Here is a 12,671-nt window from a genome sequence, read left to right as displayed (position 1 = left end):
GGAATGTTGGAACATGTTTCCCATAGAGATTGTGAAGCCTCTGACTTTGGAGATACTCAAAACCCAACCAGACACAGCCTTGAGCAACCTTTTGTATGTGACAGTGCTCTGAGTAGGAGGGTTGGCCAAGACAATCTGCAGAATTGATTGAACAATTCCAGCTTGAATGATTTTACAATTTCTAGGCCAGTTTTCCAACAAATGTAAAGTGCATAGAAAGTGACAGTGAACAGCACTATATTCTGTAAGGTCTTTGGTTCCAAGGACATTTTATTCAATTTTTCATTCACATAGGCAATGGAAATCCAGAATACAGGGCACACTGCTCTCAAAGATTCAGCATAGCCAATTGTCATGTCATTGCAGGGGAAGATCTTCAGAAAACTGTAATGCCATTAAAGGCAAATGGCTGAATGTTTTGCAAGACCTGAATCCTAACTTCTTGACTGGCTAGCCATTCATCCTGTCTTTATATAACTGTTTCACATTTACCCCCTTGTTCTTTACCACTTGGGAGCAAGATACCAGCAGATCTTGAGTCATTTGTGTAATTTTTGTCTTGATGAAGCCATTACCTCAACGTTGTCCCCAGCCGCTCTGGTTTCCAGTCGGCCACAGACACGCTGGTGTGATCAGAAATGGGGTAACTCCCATGGGTGCAGCTGCCAGGAAGGAAGCCATGCTTGCAGCTGATATTCACAGCCCTTTCTGCTCCCACAGCCAACAGAGGTATCCAAGGGCAGAACACACTTGGAAACTGCAGGTACCGTAGGTGTGCTGCTACCACTTTGGAGCAACACAGGTTAACTTACCTGCAGAAATGTTATTGTAACTTGCACTTCCTGGACTTCAGTAGGCAAAGGGTAAAACTATATTGTAAGCAATAGGATTTCTGACCTTGATTGGTGGTTAGGTTGTGGTACACCTGAGAGAGAATACAGCTTGTATATAAAAGTTAATAGCTCAGTTGTTCTCAGTACAGTGAACAGAGCCCTTGCAGTCCAACTCTAATTTTACTTGTGATCTACTGTTCCTTTGTATTTTTCCCTGGAGTTTGTTTTGGTGTCACTCAGGAGTAGGTACTGTGCTGTATCTTTTTCCTCTCAAAAACAAATTAAGTTGGTGGCTTTTGCTGAGTGTCCTCTTAAAATAATGCTTGAACTTAGCAGTCATTGAATTAGTTCTGGAGATACGTGCTGCTAATTTCATACTTGGACATTTATTTATCACAGTGGCTATTACAATGTTGTGATCAGGTTCCATCTACGCAATCTTAAAAGTGGTTAGTGTGTGTGTCTGTCGAGTCATGAAAAATGGGTACAGCTCCAAGTTAGTATGGCTGATGTTTTCATCCATCTTACTGATAATTTACTTGTCAGTAAATTATAAAAATTTGTAAAAGTCATTTTCAATCACAGTTCCTTTTAAACTTGTGTCTTAATTAGATCCTTTTCCAGGTATTTACACCATGCATAGCAAACACCACTGTGCTGAGTAACACTCCCACATTTCTCAAGCTGTAGCTCCTGTATTGCTAAGTCCCAGGTTATAAGAGAGTAACTTGAGGTTTATCAGCTTTCTGGTGACTGAAGGTCTTTAAGTAGAGATGTGTTTGCTTCTTGATCTGTGATGAAATAGAGTTATTTTACCGTCCAGTTACCTGATCATGTTTCAGTAACCATTTTTTGACCTTGACAAACCCATCTGCTGGCAATCAGAGTTCATTGTGAGTTGGCTACATCACTGTACAGTAAACATGAGCCTGCTGAAGTAATCTTTTCATGGTTTTCCTATGCAGCCACAGTGATGGAAGTTGGGTAGGAAAGAAAGTGAAGGGGGATTGTTCTGATTTCTCTCAGAATAGTCCTCTGTTAATATATTCTCATGGAAATTCTGGAATAATTTTTCTGTCTTCTAGCTTTTATTTGAAACTTGTTTATAAAAAGGAAATACTGCCATCTTACCCAAGGATCTAATGTTCCATAATGTTCTCTTTTGGTTGTTAATAATATTGCAAGAGCACCAATATTTACCTGCAGTCATTGAACTAAAAAGGAAGGAATAAGGAGGATTAACAAGATTGCTCCTAGCAGTGGCATAAAGGTTTACTTCATGGCTGTAGTAGCTGCTGACTTTCATGCATAGTGTATTCAGGACAGTTACACTGAAAAGGAATCCTTGTAAAAATATGTCCCAAAATAAAGGAACTATGAGGGATAAGCAGTCTTTCTATTGATAGTTTAATCTGCAGGTCTCGATAACCCTGGAGTCTTAAAATTGAGCGCAACAAAGGAAAAGCTGTCAGAGCAAAAGTCTGTTAGACCTCATAAGGTCACTAATCAGTAGGAAATGCCTAGTGAGAAGTAAAAGTATAGGGAAATGTAGAGTTACATGCTTTAAAATGCACTCCTGCCTGCCTTTGTCACAGAGGAGGTGGTTAGTTCATTTATAACAATAAATCTCAAAAGGCTTGAGCCACTTCAGAAAGGGTCATATCAGCCAGTGCCCATTTGTCTGAGGAAGATGAATTGGGTAATAAGCTGGCTGTCATGTTAAAGTCAGTCCTTTAAAAATAATGGAAAAGAAAACATGGGATTTCTTCGATAAGGAATGAAAGGGTAGAATTAGAACTAGTACCAGTAAGTGTGGCTTAGGGAAAAATGATCTTGGCAGACACACCAAACTTCATTACTGGAGTAGGTGAGAAGCTTCAGCACATGAGTTGTATAGATGGACAGGCTTGGGTAAGGTGCTTCATACTACAAACACCAAGTCTCCCTTACTTTCAGTATCATATGTTAAATGGCTTAAAAGCTGATGGACTGACAGTTGTGAAGAAATATATAACATTGCAGAAATAACCAAACAATTGGATTGTTCAAAGAGGTGGAACCTTAGTTATGGCCCAACACTTCCATTGTGGTCTAAAAGTCATTGTAGAGTCACTCCTGTTTTTATTTGTGGCTGTGACAAAGCTGCTGGAGTTAGTACATACAGGTGATGAGGAAAAGACAGTAATGCAGAAACTGTCCATAGTTTCTCCACAGAGTGGATTACTTTGTGAATTGAACCACTTAAATAAGTTGTCTTAATCTATCCAAGTGCAAAATTGTGTCTAGGATTAATGAATGGAAAGAATGTACCTAGAGGATATTTCTGAATCCTGGAAAGCAGAAACTTCAGAAAAGATAAAAGGAATGCAATCACAAGACTCCTCAAAAAGAGCCTCATATACACATGGAACAAAAAGGGCTGGTATTCTTTGGGGATGCTCACAGTGGAGTAGGTAGTAGAAATAAAGTGAGTTTGTATCTGCTGGGTCCTGTTTTTTAAACAGACCAAAAACTGGAGAGGCCACAAAGAATTATAAAATAATTTGGATGCTTAAAAAGTCTTTAGCTGTTTAATACCAACAACAACAAAAAAGTAGACATGAATCATATAGTGCTTTCCTGGTAATAGGAGTTCAGTTCCGTCTAGACAGACATGGATAGCTGAAGTTTAAACAAGATAGATTCAATCAAAAACCAGACTTGACTTCCTAAATGATAAATGGTGATCAACCATTACCATGACCACAAGCAAAACATAGTGGATGGGATGGGTCTTCCTCCCCTCAATGCCTTCATCTGCAAATTGGATGGTGCTTTCTGGTATTTCTGCCCAGGTCCTTTGGTTCAAAAAGGAGTGAGTGAAATTTAATGGCTTATGCCATAGAGAGATTAATATTAGGCCATCTTTTTAAATCCTCCCCTGCCCTTTCACAAGTGGAAGGAGGTAGAGGTATCTAGAAGAACACAGTTTCTTGGAGTCCCACTTTCTAGTGGACTGATGTTTTCTATCTAAGAATAGTTTCAAATAATTTCTTTTGCTCTGTCAAGACATGCCCAGGCCTAGTTGCTCTTAATAGACAATAGATTTTCTTGTCCATTTTGTAGTCTTTGTAGCGCCATTCAGAATTTCTCAAGAATTGTCCAGACATTAGTTTGTGTTTGTAAGTTAAATTACCGTAATTACCCGGTACAAACCTGTAGAGACGGTGAATTCTGTAGAGTTCTCTAGTGTCCATGGTAGGGTGCTTGCTCTCAGACAGCAATGCCTGTTTCTCTTCTCTCTTTTCATTCTCAGATATGGGAATAAATTGATATTTCCAAATATTGCCAAGACTTTAGTGGCAGACTGACACCCTATTCCTGGTTGTTTGTTCTGACTGGTTTAGGAAGGGGTCTTTTCTATGGCCACCACAAGCATGTATTGCCATCACTAGTCCTTCCTTATCTCTTGGTTGTTCACAAAAGATGTCCCTAGGCTAGATGGTCTCAAGGGTTTCCATGCAAGACCAGTGATGAATGGGCTGTGACCCACAGAAGGAAATGCATCAGAAATTATTTAATCACAGCCTCTGTGCCTGAAATGGCTCTGAAAAGGAGGTTCTTTAACTCCTCTCACTTGGGGGAAAAATCATGGTGAGAAAAGAATTGCTGGAACCTCCCAAAGCAGCACTGGTTATTGCTGTCTGCTGTGACAGGCATGTGGCCATGCACAAAATCTCAGTGAGTGAAGCAGAACCCCATGAAATCCCCTACAGAAAAGTGAAAACAGGTCAAGTCATCTGGAATTCACAGGATGTTTTATCCACGGTATGAAGCGTTGCATCATGTTATAGCCAAGGAACCAACATCATGGAATTAAGCAAAATCACAGCATAGGAGAGGTGCAGTCAGACCAAAAGGACACGAGGTGCTCCAAGCTGTGACGCAATGTTATGAGGAATCAGGGATTGGCATTCATGCTGGACAGGAGAGTGAGAAGCCTGCGTGATTAATCTTTCTGGTGGGTAGGAGATCCCAAGACTATAAAACTGCCCAGGTATTGATCAGTGTATGTGATCCATAGGCACCAAGCAGCAAGTGCTTTATAACCTCACATTCCTCTCCAAAGGCACGCTTCATAGAACCAGAATGGCTTGGGTTGGAAGAGCCCTTAAAGATCATCTGGATGCAACCCCCTGCCATGGGCAGGGAACCTTTCACTACACCATTGTTTGTCATTACTGGTGGCAGGCTGCTCCCAAGTAGAGGCTTGCATGTTCTCCAGCCTTCTCTGTTACCTGCCTCATTGAAGACACAGAACTCCAGGACAGTCACCTGCTGTGTCCCCTGGCTTCAGCAACTGCCTAGGTTTGCTGCAAGACCTGCTCCCACCAAGCAGTATCCTCACCATGGAGCTCCTGCACAAGACTGCTGTGGCTTGGTGTGCTGCCCATCACTGTCCCCTGGGAGCCTGTGAAGGGGCTTTGACCTGTCCATCTGCACTTTTCCAATTACTGCTGGTGTTCAGGATGCTCCTTGAGAGAACTGAAGAAAGAACTTGGTTGTCAGGAAGCTTCATACAGTTTCTGGGAAGCAAGGCTTGGAAAGGGGCCCAGCTGTCACAGTGCCTGTGTTTTGGGTAGCATCTGGCCTGATGTCTGTCACAACAAATTGCTGGCCACTGAGACAGGCACGTTACAGCCAACACTACACATGCAGACAAATCCACCAACTGCCTTCAGCCCATGCTGCTTGGGGACAAAAGTGCCATACGCCCTTGTCTCCAATTCTAGGGTGAATTTAGACAACCAGAGTTGGGATGCTCACTGAACTGCCTGTGCATACAGGCAGCCACAATGCTGGGGAGCCAAAGGCTTGAGGGGAAAGAAAGATGAATGAAGCTGTAAGAAATACTTCCTTTTGATGAGAAAACTAGTTGCAACGAATGAAGTAATGAAACAAAGATTGACCTTTACAATCGTGTGTTAGTACACAAAATTCTTTTGAAGAAATTACCATTAAAAATGCTCATTAAATAAAGCAAAAGTCTTTCAAATAAGGTTTTCATGGCATTATAAAACATAATTTTACTAAACCTCAACATAGACATTACTGAGATCTGTGTAACACTGAAAAATAAGGTATTGGAGGAATATCTGTGAAACAAGTATGGGATAAGGGTGGGATATTGGATAGCAAAGGAGTGGGAAATACACAAACTGAACAGTGAAACATGATCTGACAATCTTATTTGTTGCTTGGGGTCTGAAAAATGTATTTGAATTTAAACTTTCTAATGGTTCCTACTTATAAAAAAAGAGTATTTAAAAAATGTGTTCAGATATACCAGGCTGACAACCAACTGACATGCTGTTTATTCCAGTATTATCGTGTATCTTAGAGAACCGAGTCCAATGTAAAGAATCCCATGGTTGTTGGGACCCAGAAGAGGAATGCAAGGCTCTTGTGTTTGGTCTGTCTGTGCTGTGCTACACAGAATAGTTGTAGAGAAAGAGCAGAAGAGGGTCCAGATATTCACTCTTTGTCTTTTCTCTTTCTGTTATACAAAGTCAATAGGTTGGAACTGACCTTATAGGTTTAAATCAGTGAAAATGTTGTAAGGCCAATATGAAATCTCTACAGCTGCATGTATCTCAGCTAACCTCTCTACTTTAAAATACCAGCATTGTGCAGTGTAGTGTCACTTACTTTGAAGCTGTCTGACATTTTGCATTGTGCAGGTTTTCGGTTGCTTGTAAAACTTTGCCAGCTTTCACAAGTCTGAAATTTTCCCTAAGGGGTGTTGGCCTCAAACTGAATTTTTTTGGAAGATTCCAGACACAGTTTTTTCAGCTGCCTCAGATCAAAATGCAGATTATTTGCCCTTGTAGAGAAAAGAAAAAGAAGAAGAAAGAGAAAAAGAAGAAAAGTAAAGAAAAAGAGGAAAAGAAAAAAGGAAAGAAAGAGAAAAAGAAAAGGAAGAGAAGAGGAAAGGAAAAGAAGGGGGGAAAAAAGGAGGAAAAGAAAAAAGGAAAAAAAGTAAGACAAGGGTTGATTTATTTTTTGTAAATTGAAAAACTAAACTTAAAAAAAGTTGAAAACAGATCTTCTATTTAAACAGCAGGGTGCTCCTTGTGTTGAGCAGGAGTCCCTTGCATCCTGTGGAGAACTGAGAAGTTATTTGTCTGCATTGAAATCTCTGAAATGTCTAGGTTTACAAATATTCAGCAGACTTCTTAGTACTTAGTTGTTAAAGGAAGGCTTTCACAGGCAATTTTATTTCTAGTCCTTCCTGATTAAGTGCTGTGCAAGCTTAAAGGAATTTTTAATTAGGTAGGACAGTTAATTATTTATTCTACAATTTCTAATAACATCTCTTAGTTTGAACTCTCATTGGTTGCAGCGGTGGGGGGGGTGAGACACGGACGTAAAAAAGATCCATGATTTACTCTATAATTCTGTAAGATCAGATTTAATTTGCCTAATTTGCTCCTGAACTGAAGATAGGCCTAGAATTGTTGGTGAATACGTGTAACAAAGGTGAAAGGACTGGTAAATGTTCAACCTGATACATTGTTGGAAGTCGGCACTGATGGATCTTGAAAAAGAAAGGATAGAGAAGTTTCAAAGTGTTAAGAGTTCCTTTTCTCTTGGCTGATAGAGCTGCAGATGGCCCTGAGGCTTTTCTGCTCTGACTGTATAAGCGCTGTGTTTTGAAATAGGACTGTGCCAGCCCCTCCCTGTTTCTCTAGTAAATCGTTTAACAAGAGAGCAGGACGTTACAAACCAAACCATTACATTGAGGGACCAACCTTCTTTTTGGGGAGACTTTAATGGGACAACACTGATTTTTAGTGTTTGTCAGTTCAAACCTGTGTTATTTGGGCTCTTTCCAGCAAAACTCTTCTGTTGCTACTTTAACTGTACTCCCCTTAAATGGATGGGAGCTGGTGATCTGCTTCTACCTGGAGCAGCTTTCACCAGTCCATAAAGCTGCCAGGTTGCTCTGGAATGTACCAAGAGTCCACTTTCGTGTGATGTTATGTGTCAAAACAGACACCTTCCCCAAAGGCTCAAAATGCTTTCAAAGACAAATGTCAGGTTTTAACTGCAAAAATAAATTCCCAGCATGAACACAGATTGGTAGAACAGCAACAGTGTGAAGTAGCAAGGAATTTAAAGAAGGAATTAAGCTTTCAAAAAAATGAAAGTAATTTAAGACCTCGGTTTCCAAAACAAAGCACAAGCTCACCTTCAAGTGCATAATGGTCCCAGCAGTGTTAACAGGAGAATTTGTGTGCCTGAAGCACACAAGCACATGGTTTGCAGGCTGTACCAGTGTTTGCTGGGCTGAGGTGTTTAATGTGTGCTAACAGACAACGAGGCAAGAGGCAAGGAGCCAAAACCATATGGAGAATATGTGAATGCTTGTGATTGCTGTGGAAGGACTAATTACATCCCCATATCTCTTTCTGGTGTGAAGTATGGCTCCATGTTAGATTTTGAAAGGATTAAGTTGTATACAATTACTGCCAAAACAATAAATGAGAGACAATTTAAAGAAATAAAAATACTTGTTGCTAAACTTTGATATCAACAGCATTTTGGCTGTAGCCAAGAAAAAACACAAAAAGTTATTCTATTTTTGTATGCCCAGTGCTAATCGCCAAGGTTAAAAAAAGCTGCTTTAGTGCAAACTTGCAAAAGCTGAGACTTTGTTGTGTGGTAGTTAGGATGATGTTGCAAACAAAGTATTTTGAGATACATAATAGATTACCTAATGAAATAGATGATTAAGCAAAACCAGGAAGAGAAATGAGTTCACAGAACCTTAAGGCGCGTTTGCAGGAGAAAACACTCTTCAGGTCTTCATTGAACACCAAATAAACCAAAATAACTAAACATAGAAAAGTGTAATTTTTGGTAGGGAAAGGGGCTTTCTAAATAACATAATGAATCTAGTCTAGTATGTTGGATTTCTTTACAAATGCCCACACAGAGGCAAAAAGGGAGAGCTGGTGCCCTGATTCATTTGAATCCTTAGGATTGTGTAACATGAGACTTAATTGAGTCTTGATTTTTTTTTCCCCAACTGTACTGAAATATTCAAAAAAGTATACTAGGCTTTAGAAATAAACTGTTTGAACTGGAAAGTTGGTGTTTTATAAATACATAGCCTGCAATTTCTTAATGAAGCCTTCCTCAACACAAGTAAATATGTATATAACATTACTGCAACTAAAATATTTCAACAGTTTTCGTATGTGTTTGAGCACAGTGTTCTAGTTCCTTGTTTTATAAAAGACATTGAAGGATATGTATTTATTTAAATATTTGAGGTAATTGCTTGAACAAGATGTCTCTTCCTTGGTAACAAAATTCTCTTGCTTACTTGTTCTCTCTTCATTGCATATATAGTGCCCATGTTAGGAGACTTGTTTGTTTGGCTTTGAATCCTTTCGGGGTAAGAAAGGAGAACTTATTTACATACTTGTATCACTTATATACAGTTTTCAACTGTTACAGCTGTTCTGTTATTCACCATATACCCAAGTCTCTGTAAAAATGCTTATTCTACCTGGGTTTAGTCTGGGAAGGTAAAAAACGAGCACTTTTACTACACCACTGCGATGGACTGGAGAGGTATGGAACGTTTGATGAGCATGTACAGATTGTAGCTTTACAGAAACAAAAGCAGCTACACAAAGCCAGAGCACATTAGTAATTTTAGCACTATGGTAAGTGAACATAGTAAACATCAGCCGTTAAGCCAACTCTGCCAAAAGAATTGTGGTAATGGAAGAACTGATGAGTGAGGAGTGGTGTCCACAGGCTCTGGTGATGTCAGTAAAAGGCAAGAGGTGTTGTGGATGTACATGGGCCGTGCCACGGCCAGGTGGGGGCGAGGGCTGGGAACCAGCAGTCGGTGCTCTGGGGTGGCGGTGTGATTAAGGGAGGGCAGGTGTTTGAAACTTTATAAATGTTTAGCCCCAGCCTGGCAGCAAGAAGTGACCCAGAACGGCAGGAGCGGCGGAGCTGGGACTTTACACTGGCAGAAGCACTGATGGGAAACGGGGCCGGGGCAGAAGTTTAAACCTTTCCTGCAGGCAGTGTGGAGGCTCATCCACGTGACTCCGCGTGGAACAACAGTAGGAACCCCTTCTGCAGCAGTGAGCTAGAAGGAAGCACTTTTGAAAGTGCTACAAAACAAGTGCAATAAAAACGTAATTTTAAAATGATTCTGGATTTCATATATACTAGGACCAAATCAGCAAAGGTGTTAACCGAAAGTTTGTTCTTCACCCTTTCAGAACAAAATCTGGTATTTGGCTGGAAACGGCATTTCCCAAATCACGCTGAAGTCTCAGAAATAACTACTGACACCACACTTCAACTTTGTACCACTGCACAAAATACCTACATCTTTGTGTTAAAGCAGCACAATGTATTCATCATGCTGCCTTCCTAAATACTGAAGTAATGCATGGTAGAGCCAAAGTGGTTAAAGGACCATTATCTTTCTGCCTTTTTAAGTATGATTACAAATCAACTTTTCCTAAATCCTCTTCTTTTAAAAGTGTACAGTGCAACAATTTTTGTTGAGTCTAAGCCTACCCATCCTTTGAAAGACTGTATCTTTCTTGGTATTTTATAGCTGTTTCTTCAAAGAATGAACCTCAATAAGCATCATGCAGAAGTATAAGCTCTTCGTTTTATCTCTTTATCACAGAATTACTCTTTTTTAGTTTCTGCTCAGCCATTTACTGATCATTTTCTGCTGAGGTACTGTTATTTATATGCAACACTGTTAAGTAATGTGTGTATGTACTAATGCCTTAGAGAAAACTTCAGTATTAATTGATTACTCTTCCCACATTTTCATGAAACCAGGGCCTTGAAAGCCAATGTTGATAAAAACAAAGAATAAAAGCAGACTCAGTAGTAGCTGTTAACTTGTGCTGGTCTGGTAGGTTTCTTAGATGCCACAAGCCTTCTGTGAAATATTTATCGAGGCGTTACTCATTGCTCCCAATAGCAAGGTCTCACTATACTGGCACTCCCCTCAAATCGGGTTCCGACGGATTATGGAAGAGGTGCAGTGAGTGATGTGTCAGTGCTGGTGCCACCCTCTGTGCCCTAGCTACTGCTCCAGAAGTGGTACGTGTGACACCTGGCTACCATACCCTGGCTACCCAACCCCTTTGAAATGCAAATACACACCTCTGTTCAGGTAGCTGAATATGACCTACAAAGGGTAAAAAAGTAAAAAAAATCATCACTGAAGCAAATCCTCAGTAAAGTGAGAGAGCTCACAATGCATCTATCCCTACAGTGATCCTGGCCAAGAAAATCAAAATAATTTTCAACTTCCTTAGCTGTACATATTGCTTTCTTTTGTCCTTCACCATCTCAGCATCACAGTTCAGTGACTGAGGAGGGGGTGGTACAGACACATCAGCACGCAATGTATTTGCACTTACACTGTTCACACTTGGCTTTCCAATGCTGCAGACACATGTTCCACATGTTTAGCAGTCTCAAAATCCCACTACTCATCACTCATGGCAGCAGTGAAAGTTTTCCATTAGAGGAAATTTAACATTTCACAAAAACATTTAACAAAAAGAACTCAGTATGTAATGTGCCTCCCAGGCCCTCTTCCTGGTGTGACAGGATATACAGCACAGTGTAGAAAGAGGCGAGTCTTGTGAGAGTCTCACTCTGCCTGCAAGAGCCACTGGGAAAGCAGGTTGATGCACAACTTTGGCAAGATTATGGCACTGATGTTCTTTCAACTGCAGATCAAGAGAATAATCTCCAGAATATCTGAATGCCTAAAAATGTCTATGGGTGCTTAACCAGTCTCTCAGAAGTGTTTCAGCATATGGTTCATTAGGACCATGGGTGCAGTGCACTGATAAAGGACTTGGCCCTAAATTTCACCCTGGCGCTGGTGGCATCCAAGCACTCTGCTGTAGCTTACGCTCTCTTTTGTGCTCACCCTCGCACTCCCAGACTAGGTGAGGCTTAAGTTTATCCAAGGTCCTAGAATTCACAGTTACGGAAAAGAGCTGCCAAAGCATGGAAGATGCAGTCCTTGAAACAGACACATTGATTGATCAAGTACATGGAGAGTCAGAACTACAGCTGACTCTTGCTTTTAAAATGGAAAAGCACGATACAAAAATTAATGTATTTACACTCAACACCATGTGAGGTAGTACTTTACAAATGGAAAAACTGAGTACAGGAGTGTAGGCATAATAAGGGAACATGGAACACAGTACAATATGAGGAACAAAATGCAAGCCGTTTCATCAAAGTCCAGTTTGATGAAATCAAAACCATATTTACCTTTAGAAAGCCCTTGAAGACACTAAAACCAAAAACAAGCTTTGAAAACACACACAGTACTTTGCACCAAAATATGTTAAGTAGCACAACTTGCTAGATAGTCTAGTGTATAAAATAGCTAGAACTATGTATATTAGTACAGTTGAAGAAGTGGGAGTGAAATCTAAATGGATTAAAGTAGTAGCACCCTACAGTAAGTTTATTACATTATGTTTTTTCCTGAGGCATGTGATTCAGAGTACCTAAGCAAAACTGGTTTTACACCTTTCTTCCTCATCCTATTCACAATTCTACCACCGTTACTCTGCCCCCACCCCAAATCATTCCTTTTTACAGCCTTTTCCAGATATTTTATATTTGCTTAATGTAATTTTGAAGTAGTTTACTCCTACTGTATAAAGAACTCCCAGGTCACCCACACAGAGTTCCATGATGACAAAGTTACATTTCAAATTAATCACATTCTTTTCATAAACCCATACTAAAATAGGCCAAAACCAGTAC

This window comes from Corvus hawaiiensis, chromosome 2, assembly GCF_020740725.1.
Source record: "Corvus hawaiiensis isolate bCorHaw1 chromosome 2, bCorHaw1.pri.cur, whole genome shotgun sequence".
In the NCBI taxonomy this organism is placed as follows: Eukaryota; Metazoa; Chordata; class Aves; order Passeriformes; family Corvidae; genus Corvus; species Corvus hawaiiensis.
The sequence above is the reverse complement of the archived record's forward strand: the minus strand, read 5'-3'. Positions refer to the sequence as shown.